Below are 12,671 nucleotides of genomic sequence, written 5' to 3'. Positions count from 1 at the left end.
GTCAGCTGATACCCCATGACCCGAAGACCCCCGCCCGAAAGTGCATGATCACTGTTCGGCATGCTTGAGGCCCCAGGTAAACAAAGGCACTCCTACCAGGCTGGGTGTTCCAAGGTTTCGGAGAGCACCTCCCAGAAGCTGAGGGCAGACCTCGGTTAGGGCAAGGCCAAATTCACTCTCTAAGCCTGCCCCGGGGCGCCTGGCGGTGGTGGTGGGGGCGTTTGCTGTAGGAGACCAGCCTAGCTTCTTCTGCAGCCCCCAGACTGCGCAGTTCCCTGGCTCACTCCAGGTCACCTAAGCCAGTTCTGAGGGCCGCCCTTCGCTGGATTCCCTGGAAGCGAGCGCAGACCCCTCAGGGCATGCATGCTGGGGGCTCCAGAGCACCTGAGGTCTCTGCTATGGTGTTGGCCTGTCTTCTAGCGCTGCCCACAGAGTGCCCAGTTCCGCATCACTACAGCAGGCAGGCAGCATCCCCCAAGTCCTCGGGGTCACCACAGCTAACCCTTCCCCTGAGGGTCCCAAATGCACGACTGGGGGTGAGTGTGGGGGCTCAGCCTCAGGAAAACGACCTGGAGCCCCACCCCAAGTCGCTGCAGGTCAGAGAAAGAAGAGGCCACTGGCTTCCTGACCCCAGCCCGCTCCCCCACTTCGTGAGAAGGAAAGGGAACTGTGGAAGCAGATTGTTCTGGAATCTTCCAGGAGTGAGGCTCCATCCACTCTGGGTGATTGATGACAGAGCTGGGGCTGCCTGCCAGGGATGGATGCAGGAGTGGAACTGGGCTGCCAGGCATGGCTGCAGGGGGCTCCCTGCCAAGTCTCTGTCCCACCCCTGCCTGCAGTGTAGGCCAGCTCCATCCCCACGTGGTCAACGGGGACAGGGACAGGCTGAGCTGCAGCCACACAGGAGGCTGGGGGCTGGGGGCTGGGGGCTGGGGGCTGGTGCAGCGCCCCGGCTTCCCCTGGCTTTGCCCTTGACCAACTGGGCTTCCTCTTCCCTCCGCCGCAGTGCCTCCTTCTGGGCATTGATGAGGCTTGGCTCCATCAGTGGTTTGCAAACTTTATTTTTAGCAGAGAACACTTAATTGAAAGAATAACTTACATGGACCCCACCTTGATCTAAAAAATGGACCAGCCTGAAGCTCCTTGGGGTGGAGCAGGGAAGGGGCCCCCCACACTGCAGCCTTCCAGCCCACTGTGTCCCTTAGGGCTCCGAGAGGTGGAGCCAGGAACACATTTACACATATACTAGGAGAGTTTTGGAAGCCCATCCTGCCGGGGGGGTCATCTCCGTTAGCGAGGTCAGCTGACTGTGGATGCTCACCCCATTTATAAAATGCCTTTCCAGCAACTCCTAGATTAGCGTTTGGTTGAGTCCCTGGGGTCTACTACGGCTTAGCTGAGTGGACACATAACATCCTGGCTCCAGAGCTCTGGGGACCCCTCTGTAGGTGTCTCTGCTCACCTGGACCTCAGGATGGGGGGAGGGTCTGGCGGGCACTGCCCGAGAGCGGACTGGGACGCTCACCCCCCCGACACTGGGGGGCAGCCACCCTGATGAGAACACAGTGATGGGCTGAGCAGAGAGGGAAAGGGACAGGTGGAGGTGCACACAAGCCCTGGGAGGTGTCTGGAGAACGTCTCCCGGTGCAGAGGTCCCTTCCTGGGGCTCCGTTTGCACTGGACACCAAAGCCCGTGGCCACCACAGCTATCCTGGGGGTGGGGGTAAGACAAAGCTGCAGAAGCCTTGCGGTGCGCACCTTCAGGGTGAGGCCTCTCATTCATTCATTCATTGGGCATTAGTGACGCCTGCTCTGTGCTACGTGCTGCGGAACTCTGAAGGACTCTCGAGTTGGAGTCCCGGCCTCCCCAGCAGCAGCTGCCGACGACTTCAGGAGGTTTCCGAGCAAATAGTAAATCCCTGGGTCAGAATTCAGAGATGCTAAGGGCTGTACAGAGCAGCATCTCCTTCCTGCCCCGGCGGCCCCCTGTGGTTTGCAGGGAAGGCTCTGGGAGGGGATGTCGCGCGTTTGCAGATCTAGAGCCACAGTAACTGGACATGCCGCTTGCCCGTGCGTACGCCCGTGTACTGTTCCACCCCTCTCTGCGGTCACAAAGGGGGCGCGCTCTTCACACTGTTCTACCCAGGGCTTTTTAACGTAAGAGCCTTGTGCTTTTCTCGATTCCCTAAGTCCCTCCGCGTGTCCGTGCGCGCGCCCCCGCACACGCGCTTGCGTTCTCGGACCCGTCAGTCCTGATGGACACATGGCTGCTCCCGGTCTTGTCCTCAAGTCATTTCTCAGGTGTTGAGGTCCAGCTGAAGGGTCCTTCCTGACAAGGAGGGGGTGACTAAATTCCCCCGCTGGGGGCTTTCACCGACGGATACCCCCTCACTAAAGGTGGGCGGCCTTCGCCTCCCCGGATCCTTGGCTACGCGGTCCGTCCACATAACAGTTCATTCCGGGCAGCGTGTCGGGGCGGCCGCTGAGCGGTTTTGTCCAGTTCTTTCCTCGGGAGCGGAGCGAAGGGTCCCCCTGTTCCAGGGCTGTCGTGTTTCCTTCGTGGGAGGGCTGGACCCTCTGTGCGCACGGGAGCTCTGTGCCTGTCGGGGCGTCTGTCTGAGCTGGGTTGCGAGTGTTCTCCAGTTGTTACTTGGTGCTGGCTGTTCTTAGGCTGGAGGTCAAGGTGGAGCAGCAGGGGACCGTTTGCGGGGCTGGTCCAGTCCCTTCCCCACGCTAGAGGATGCACAAAGGGCACAGCTGAGTAAGCTGCTCCTCACCTCTGTTGGTTTTTGAAAACTCTTTATTTTGGAGTAATTGTAGACTAACGGGAGAGTTTCCTTCACCCCCCTGCCCCGGATGCGAAAACGTTACATAACCACAGTGCATTTGACCTTTTAGCCTGGGTATTCCCTAAGCCCCAGACAAAAGACAGCCGAGCTGGGCCTCCTGCACCACTCCCCGCCATGGTCTTCAGTGCAGGCTTTATATGCCCCCCACCCCCGCTCCCCAAGGCAGCCACCCCGCCCTCATCCTCAGTGCCCCAAGCGCAGGTGGGTCCATGTCCCCACCGCTGGGACACCTGCCGGGCATCAGGCAGAATTGGGGGCATGGGTGGTTTCTCCTGGTCTACCTGTTCCCGCAGACCCCAGCCGCTATGTGCCCTGAGTTACAGAGGGCCCCAAGCCTCCTGTGCTGCCCCCAGGATTCAGCCAGGCCTGGGGCAGGCGTGGCCCCCAAGGGCATGCTGCCCCTTGTGTCTGGACTCCTGGGCCTTCCACACTGCCACCCCCGCCCCCACCGAGTCCTTAGGACTTTGTAAAAATGTTGGGCATTTTCTGCGACGGGCCCTGCTGCCTGCCGGAGGGGAAATTGTGTGAATCTTGGGTCCCCAGGAGGACCTGATGCTGTTGGATTTCAGTCCTCCAGGGCCGTCCCCCCAGCTCAGGACCCAGTGGCTCCCTTCCGTGGCTGGAACAGCAAACGTCAGTAACTGTGCGCAGCCAGTTTGAATCTTGGTTACCTTGTTAAGACATAAAACACAGGATCTGATAGAAAAGAGCAGTTTCATAGTACAAGATCACATCAGAGATTAATGCAACATTTTGTAAATCTGCTCTTGAAGGTGCGAGTCTTTGATATGTTGGATTGTTTCCACATCTCACTTCTGTTATGCAGGGTCTCCTTGACTTTGTGTGTGGGGCGGAACTTTCAAACTCTCATTTGAAAACAGTGCACTGAGCAGTCATTTCAGGTCAACGCACCGCTCCCGAGCCCCCAGGATGCACCACACGTGTGAAGGCTCCACATTGTAGAAAGAACTTAATAACAAACAAAGGAAATCACAGCAGGACTCATTTTCTCCCACAGTTCTGTCCCGGATGCTCGCATCTGCTCTCAGCCAGTATTTGCACCTCCCAGTTCTGTGTCCTCCCCGCCCCCCCACCCCTCCAAGCTCTGCCCCCCCCGGGGGGGGATTTCTGCCCCTGACCTGCCCTCCCCCCAGGGCACGTGCACAGCATCCGGGCCAGTGTCCAGAACTCACATCTCCCAGGGGACCAGGCACTGGGGCGGCCGTGAAGGAGGCGGGGATCCCGAGCCGACGCAGGACAGTGGTTGAGGCTGGGGGGCTGCTGTGTGAGCAGAGAGGCCTGCAGGGAGGCTGTGAGGAGCCCACGGGTGGGCAGGAGAAGAGGTCATAAAGGAGAGTTGATGGTGGGCCCGGCTGGGCGTGAGGACGCCACACTGAGGCCTTGGCTGGGGGGTGGGGGTTCCAGAAGAGGGGAAGGTCACAGTTGGTGGGGGCATGAGGGAGTGTGGAGTCTGAAGGCTCCTGGCGAGGTCACCCAGGTGGGCAGCTGGAGCTCTGGGCCCAGCCAGGGGGTCCCCAGCTTTGCAGAAAGGCTCTAGAGTCAAGCTCCCCTGGGCCAGAGGACAGGGAGGGTGGGGACCCTGGTTGTGACAGGAGTCCCTCTGTTCCCCTGCCTGCCCAGTGGGGACACGTAGCAGAAAGGAATCATCAAGAACCAGAGGGCAGAGAGGGAGATGGCTCGCCAGCGGCTGGGGGCCCGAGGGCAGGACCCTGAGCTGGGGGCTGGGGGGGCAGGCAGGGGACACAGGAGGTCCACGGCGGCCATGAGTTTGACGAGAGGAGAACGGGAACCCCACGCTGGGGGCTCACGGAGCCCAGCCCCCTGGACTCTGCCTGGGGCGGGGGATAGGCAGGGACCTCTGGGCAGATACAGGGGTACATCCCTGGGGCCAGAGTCTGTGGGCAGGGACGTCAGGGCCGAGAGGGCCTGGGGCATCCTGTGGGCTGGGTAGAATCTGCTTCCGCCAGGGGAGCCTCTGCCTGACGGGCCCCCGCCATGGTTCAGTGCCTGGGCCCAGGGTGGCTTCTGGGAGGGAGGGGGCAGGGAGATGGTCCCAGCTCCCTGTCCATGACTGTGCCACCGGCCTGTGCCTCAGGGTCCCTGATGAGGTGGAGCTGGAGACCCCTGATGTCCCTGGGCGGCTGGGTGGAGCTGATAGGTGGAGGCACAGAGTGGGGTCCCGTGCCCACCATCAGGGACACCTCCTTGCTAGCTGGGCTGTGTCCCAACTTCAAGTGTGTGGTCAGCCTCCTGGGGTGGTCGGGAACCCCGCTGCCCCCTCCCCAGCTTCCCACCCAGGGCCCTCTCTGGCCTCCCTGCATCTCGCTCTCATTTTTACTGAAGTGTGAGATGTAGCCCGGACATTGTGGGGCGAGTTTTCACAAGCAGGGCGCATCCCTGAAACCAGCACCCAGATCGGGAGGCCGGACACAACCGAGTCCTTTTCTGGGCCCTGGTGCTTGGCCCCAGAGAGGCGGGCGCTGCCTGGGTTGGGCTCACTTAGGGGGAAGCTCCAGCCCCGCGTGAAAGACCATGCTCTGCGTCTCCTCCTCCGGCACCTGGCAGGGGCTCCGTTTGGGCTGTGGGGGTTTCCCGTGGCTGCACTGAGAAGTCAGCCCTGAATTAATGGCTTAAAACAATACAATTTTATTCTTCCAGCTCCGGAGGTCAGACCTCCAAAATCAAGGTGTCAGCAGGGCCGGCTCCTTCCAGAGGCTCCGGAGGAGAACCCCTCTCCCGGCCTTTTCCAGCTTCCGGAGGCTCGTGGCCCCATCAGGCCCCCTCTGCTCTGCTGATGCATCTCCTTCACTGACCCTCTGGCTTCCCGCGTATAAGGACCCAGGTGATGACACTGGGCCCCCAGAAAACCAGGACGATGGCCCATATCGGGATCCTCCACTTGGCCCCACCTGCAAAGGCCCTCTCTGCGTTAGGGGGCCTGTGTTGCCGGTTCTGGGGCGTTCGGTGTGGTGGTCTCAGGGGCACGATTGTGTTGCCCTCAGGGCTGTCACCAACATCACTGCTGAGGACACTCTCGCCCCTGCAGGGGGGACATGAGTGCTGCTGTCCGGTGGGGACGCTCTGGGGCTGAGATTGCCGGGCCAAAGGCAGGTGACGTTCAGCTTCCAGGCCGGGGCGTCCTGGGGGCTCGGGGCTGGACGGCGGTGCTGGAATGCGTCGTTGTCCATGCCTCTGCCCCCCTCTGGGTGTCCCTCCGCAGCTCTTTCAGAGCCCCTGGTGAGCTTCCTGCCAGGTGGGACAGGGGACGTCCAGATTGCAGGGGATGGCCCTGTCCAGAGACCCCGGCCCAGTGTCAGGTCCCAGTGTCAGGGAGGGGCCGTGGGCAGGGGTCTCAAAGACGCTTGGAAGCTGCAGTCTGTGGAGCATGACGGTACCACCTGTGTGTACCACCTGTAACTGTCCGTGTGTGTGCGACCCCAGCACGGTCAGGGCTGGGGGCTTCCACGTCTCCACACATGGGGGCCCTGAGGCAGGTGCACAGTCTCCCTGGCCACTCCCCAAAACATGCACTTTTGGGCCCGTGCGTGCTCCTGAGCGGGTGTGTTCAGAAGCCAGGCTGTCAAACTACCCCCTCCCCCGGGAGAGGGTCTGTGTGCCTCCTCTGGGCCCAGGCAGGGGCTCCGGCCAGGATGTGGAGCTGGGGGGCCTGGCTCCTGGGGGACAGGGTCACCCCTCTCCTTGGGGGCAGGCGCTTTATCTGGCAACCAGCAAACATTTGCACAGAAGCAGGGCCTCACGCTCCAGCCTGACTCCGTTTGCCCACAGCCTGGCTCCTTTGATGTCTGCATCCTAGGTCCTGGCTGGGCTGGGCCCTGTCTGGGCAGGCATGACAGCCCCACCTTCTGGGTTGTGGGGCCCGAGGGCAGGGGCGTGGGTGCCGCAGCTGCAAGGGCCCAGGGCAGGGCCTCCTGCTGCCTCCTGGCCTCAGGCTCCCCCTCTTCCAGTTCACACACTTCTCTCCTTTGATCTTGAACCCCTCCACCCACCACCCTCAGTCCTCAGAGGGAAAGACCGGGGCCAGAGAAGGGAAGTCTTGTGTGGAGTGCAGGCAGGGGGCTGGGGTTGGGGGTCTCCAGCTGCTGGTCTGGTGCCCTCCTGGCCTTGCCTGAAGGGACAGAGCCCCTGGTCCTTCCCTCAGGCCTTCCCTTTTTTCCCGGTCCAGGAGTCGGCCGTCCCGGTGGTCACACAGCCTGCCCTGTACCAGGGACCGGGGCATCTCGGGAAGGGCTGCCCACCCCTGCCTGGTGCCCGGCTCTAGAGAGACAAGACCCCGGGTGCAGGCTTCCAGGACTGCACATCTGAATAGAGGCTGGGCGAGGGGCTGTCCCCCGATGGCTGTGAGCGGCCATCCACGCTGGTCTGGTCACCTCTCGCCTTCCAGACTGGCGTCTGGGGACCGAGACTGCCCTTGAAGCCACTGCCCAGTGAAAGGGCACGGCACTGCAGTTGGTTCATGCCCTGTGGCCGTGTGGTGGCTGTGTGGTGGCCGGGTCCCTGGTGGGGCCGGAGGCCGTGGCGGCTGTCACCACTTTGCTGGAGTGGGATGCTCGGAGGGCGGGAGTGGGGGCTCTGCCGTGTTCTCCCGTGGGCCTGATTCCCCTGGTGGCAAGCCCGGCACGCATGGGGAGCCTGCCCGTCCCGCTCCGGCCCCGCCGCGCCCTGCGTCAGGGGCTTGGGACGTGGGTCTGCGTCTGCTGCCATTTCCGTGCCTCCATGCCTTCACACGTGTTAGTGGTCACTTGTGAAATAACACATTTTGCACTTCCGGAAGGACTTGGAAAGCACTGCATGAAAGCGAAGAATGGGACTGGAGACAGAGATGTCTGATTTGCAAACCTGCACATTTTACAGATGTGCCTTTCCGAGAGCGCGTCCGCGGGACGGAGAGCCCACTGCCACCCGTGGGGCGAGAGCCAGTCTTCATCCCCGGAGCAGGCGGTTCACCCCTCACCCCACCGGTGGGAGGGGCCACGCGGGGACCGCGGGGAGGAACGCCCAGCCTCCCGGCGGAAAACGCCACGGGCTGGTTTTGGAATTGGAAACGTTACCGATATTGCAAACTGTAGGGATGGCGATTTCTGTGATTAGAAGTTTTTTGAAATTTCTAAATTTCCTGTATTTATTTTCTTTAAAAAAAAAAGATTTATTTATTTGAGAGAGTGTGCGCATGCGCCTGAGCACAAGCACGCGGAGGGGGGTCGGCAGAGGGAGGGAGAAGGTCCCAAGCAGGCCCCCCGACAATGAGCATGGAGCCCGGGGCGGGCTGGCTCCTAGGACCCTGGAATCATGACCTGAGCTGAAACCAAGAGTCGGACGCTTCACCGACTGCACCACCCGGGCGCCCCTTCCTGTATTTTACTTATCATCAGAAAAAGGAGGTATGACATGCTGGAGGGGAGGCACGGCCACCTGTGTCCTGAGCGCAGCCTGGTGCTGCGCTCCGAGAGGGCCATGAGCGCGTGGGGAGCACGGCCTGCATACCAGGTGCCACGGGTGCTGGTGCGGTTTGAGAGCCGGGCCTCTCACGGGGACACAGGCCTCTAGAGTCCCACGCAGCCACCCAGAGGCGAGCCCCACTATTATCCCGGACGTTCACGCCGCACACACTCCTCAGACTGGCCACCAGCCTCGTCGTGTGGGGCGCCTGTGTGTCTAAGACTCTTGTTGCCTCTCACGTGCTTGGGGAGCCCTTGGCCAGGAGGGTGCCTGGGAGTCCACAGACCTGGGTTCTACCCTGGCGCTGCTTGTCGCTGTGGCTCTCTGAGCAGGTCGCTGACCCTCTGACTTCACTCTCCTCATTGGACAGAGGTTGGTAAGATCCGCCTTGTAGGGTGCTGTGGCAACTGGATGACACACACAAGTGAAAAGTGGGTGCAGCACCAGGGCTTAGGTCAGGGCTTCCCAGCAGGTGCATCCATTAGAAATTGCACATGGTTGCCAGGGACAGAGCTCTGACTCTGGCGGTTCTCTTCGGCAGAAATTTGGGGACCACAGGGCAGCTCCAAGAGCTCATCAGGGACCCAGGCTCCTCTTACCTTGCTACTCCACCATTCTCGTGGCTGCCTCATGGTTAAAAATGGTTGCTGGGGCTCCCTCCTTCACGTCTGTATTCCAGATTGGGGGAAGGGGACAGGCCAGGGCAGTGGGGACGCTCTGAGCTGACTCGGCCCTCTCTCAGGCGCTCTCCTGGAAGCCCTCTAGTGCTTTCATCCTGTGGGTCCCTTGAGCTGCAGGGAGGTTGGGAAAAAAGTTTTGGCGTTGCTGTCCTGTACACTCAGAGTTCTGTGCTGAGGAACGGAACACCACTGCTGGTGTTGTCACTGGGGAAGTGCCCCTCCCAGCCCTGTGTGAGCACGGGCAGCCAAACTCCTAGGAACGAGTGGGTGCAGCCTGCTTGGGAAGGGTGCTGGGAGGCCCCGGGGGCTGCTGGGGGAGTGGGGCTTTGCACAAAGGGGCTCCTTTAGTCCCTGCGCGATCCTGAAAGCCAGCAGGCAGTGTCAGCTGCATCCCACAGACGAGGTTCAGAGAGGTTGAACGGTCGCCCTGAGTGACTCAGCTTTTAAGTGATGAGCTGGCGTCGCCCCAGCTGGCCCGCCACCACACCCAGCTCTCGCTCCAGCCCCTGCCTGCCCCTCTGCCCACAGCTGATCGTGGCTCTGGAGAAGGCCTGCCGCCTGAGTCCCCAGCCTGCGGCTGCTCCCACCTCTCTGGGGGCTTGGAGGGGTGGCTTGGGCAGGCTGCTTCCCCGACCCCACTCCAGCCAGGGCCCGGGCCGCCTGTTGCCCTGCCTGTCCAGGGTGGGCATTGGGAAGGAGGTTGGTGCTCAGGGCCTCAGCGTTAGCATTGTCTTTCTCCCATGCCATACTCAGGACCCCCTTCCCTCCAGAATCGGTTCCCTGCTCGAGCTCACAGCCTCCAGCGGCAGGGTGGGGGTTGGCAGGAGGAATGGCGTCTGAGTCCCTTGGGGACTGGCGAAGCCGTGAGCGTCCTGGGCTGGAGGGCCTGCAGGAGGATGTTTGGATACAATAGAGGGGCGGCGCCAGGCCTCACGGGGTGCCAACCGCGCGGTCCCAGGGGGGCACTGTGATGCGGGTGGAGCCTGCTTCCTTGGCCCTGCTCTGCGATGTCCGTCTCCCTCAGCAGAGCTGGATCACCTCCCTGAGCCCCCATTCTCCTGGGCACTGGGCAATGCCAGGCATCCACCCGCCATGCCCACCCCTTGCTGGGCCACTGCATGTGCCCCGGCAGGCGTGCGGCCTCTGTGCTTCAGTCCACTGCAAAGGTGACTCCGACACACTACAGGGCATTTGGAGACGAGGAAAACTGGCCGCCTGACACCAGCGGGGCTGGCATTTCGGGGTGTCTACTGCGGGTCCTCACCTTGACGAGGTCCTTCTCTCCTGCTTCTGTGGGTAACAGATGACAAGCTGCAGCTCCCAGGCCTCTTTCCGGACAGTGCCAAGGACCCGTCCGCATCCAGCTGGTCACACCCTATTTTTAGATGCTCCTCAGGAGCTGGGGCTTCAGGGAGTGAATGTAGGCCATCGGGCTGGAACCCTCCCAGCGGTTCAAGCTGTACAGAGGAGGATTAGGGAGGGACGCCAGGCAGCATTTCCTGGGCTCACTTTGAAGAAGTGAAAACAAGGCACAGGCCGTGGGCAGAGGGCTGACTGAGCCCGTCTGGCCACTGCAGCTGGACGGGCAGGGCCAGGGAGGAGCCCTCACCCGGGATGGCCCCACGGCCCTGCAATGGGCATGGCTGCCCTGCGAGGCCTGCGTGTGCTGGGAGCCCCCACGCTAGCTGTGGGGGGAGGCCACTCCCCCGTGCCCTCCTGAGGCCTGAGTGGGGGGATGACTCCCCAGGCAGCTGTCCCTTCCCTAGCGCCGCCCTGAGCTAGGCAGGGGAGGTTTTGCTGGCCCTGGGATTCTTGCTGAGGCCTCCATTAAGTAACCGATCTTTCCAGACGCCGAGGCGGGGCGGGGGGGGGGGGGGGCTGCCTGGCGGCGGCCCGCCCCCCCCCCTCCGGGGCCTGTTAGCAGCTGCCCCCAGTGCCGCGGCAGCCCAGCCCCCTGGTCTTGCGCCGGGCTCGGCCAACCACCGCACCCTGCGCTGACGCAGGTCATCAAGGTGGGGACCCTCCAGGGTAGGACCCAGGCCTGGGAAGGGACTGGGCCGGAGAACGCTGTGGGAAGTGGAGTTGTGCGGGGATGGGTGGGTCCCGGCCGGCACAGGGCAGGGGGCGGGGCCTTTCTCCCTGGCGGCCTCTGGGGCCCTTGGCCCCTAGCCCTGACCGGCTTCTCCCTGGCCCCGCCCCCGAGCCGGTCCCGCCCACTCCCTGGCCCCGCCCCTCCGTCCCCTCTCCTACCTGACCGCCTGAGCGTGGGAAAAGGTGGTGTGCAGGTGTTCTAGCCAGTGAGGACGAGGTGAAAGATCTCTGCTTCCTCGCCTCGCCCCTTGCTTGCTCACTGCGCGCAGGAGATAGAGAAGGAGAAATAAGAGAAAAAACCCAGTATTCTCATGAAATCTGCCCACCAGCGCATGCTTGTGGCCCTAGCCCTGCCCTGGGCGGCAGGAGTTCTGTGTTCCCTGGTGGGGTGGGGGTGCCTGCGGAGTGAGGGCACCTGTTCTGGAAGGGGGGGACAGCCCCGGGGGCGGGGGCACGGGCTGCCCATGTCAGTTGCGCTGGCCCATCTCCCTCCCTGCTGGGCCCTGGGTGTGCTCATTCCTGGGGCAGCCGCTGCCTCTAGAGCTGCAGAAATTGGGGCGGCGGAGCTGCCTGCCTGGAGCTGAGCCTGTGTGGCCTGGGGGGCTGGGACCCACACCCTCTCTCTCCTGAGATCTTGTGAGGCTCTGGGCTACAGGGCTGAGCAGGTGCCGTCGGAAGGCCAGAGGCCCCACCCTACTCTTGATCCTGGGGGGGTGGGGGCACTCCTCTTCGGGCTCCTGGACAGACCCCACCGTTCAGCTGGGTGGGGTTTGCTCAGCTCATTTCTCTGGGGTGGGGTAGGGGCAGGGGTCCTCAGTCCTGGGGACAGAGACAGAAAGTTCTAGGACCCCAGATCCCAGGCTGGCTGCCTCGGTGTTGACGCCCAGGACAGGAGGTGTTTGTGAGTTGTCTCTGACCATGTTTCTGTACCCCCCAGCCTGACTGGCCCCTTTGAGGACCCCTCCATGCCCTCTGTTGCTTCAGGATGAAACCCAAACTTCTCCTCCTCCAACTCGTCACTTCTATAAACTCACCCCAAGCCCGCTCTCCGGAACCACAGCACATTTGGCCTCAGGCCTCGCTAAGGCGGAACGCCCACCTTGCCTATGGGTGTGGGCCTGAGCGGGGCCCCAGTGCTGCACAGCCCTGTGTTTGCGTGTTGGTCCGAGCTGGGCTAGGCTCTGTAGTGGTCAGGACAAAGGATCTTGCTGGAATGACAGAAATCCAGCTCCCAGTTTGAGAATTTACTGTCACTGCCTGCCCTGGTAGGTGCGTGACCTCAGGGCGGCTGGGGGCAGAACCAGGACAGTGAGAATGTACCAGGACCACTAGAGGGATGCTCCGAGTCCACACCCTCACCTGGAATCCTGCTTCACTGGGGGAGGGCTTCCCCTGGGGCGGACTGGGTCACAGGCCTCTGGCAGGAATCCCCAGGTCAGCCTCTGGGTTGTGGGAGCCGCGGTGTGAGGCCTAGAGTGGGGAGAGCCTGCAGAGAGGCAGGGGCCGTGGTGAAAGGGGCCGGGGCCAGTGCAGAGAGGCCCGGCAGGGAGCAGGCGTGGAGGCTGTGCAGCTG

The 12,671-nt window shown here is 62.5% G+C and overlaps 2 long non-coding RNA genes across 2 annotated transcripts; one reads left to right on the top strand and one right to left on the bottom strand.

Annotated features, from left to right (window-relative positions):
* Positions 1-2,244: 2,244 nt before the first annotated feature.
* On the top strand, positions 2,245-7,867 carry LOC113920678. Its single transcript, XR_003519344.1, has 3 exons — positions 2,245-2,397; positions 5,529-5,712; positions 7,743-7,867. It is a non-coding gene; the product is annotated as an uncharacterized LOC113920678 (long non-coding RNA).
* Positions 7,868-8,048: 181 nt separating this feature from the next.
* On the bottom strand, positions 8,049-10,718 carry LOC113920677. Its single transcript, XR_003519343.2, has 3 exons — positions 10,272-10,718; positions 8,927-9,118; positions 8,049-8,734 (listed from the first exon to the last, which is right to left on the bottom strand). It is a non-coding gene; the product is annotated as an uncharacterized LOC113920677 (long non-coding RNA).
* Between the last annotated feature and the right edge of the window lie 1,953 nt (positions 10,719-12,671).

The sequence above is a fragment of the Zalophus californianus genome, chromosome 3 (genome assembly GCF_009762305.2).
Source record: "Zalophus californianus isolate mZalCal1 chromosome 3, mZalCal1.pri.v2, whole genome shotgun sequence".
NCBI classification, from domain to species: domain Eukaryota; kingdom Metazoa; phylum Chordata; class Mammalia; order Carnivora; family Otariidae; genus Zalophus; species Zalophus californianus.
Note: the sequence above shows the minus strand (reverse complement) of the source record. Positions and strands in the feature narration are given on the sequence as shown.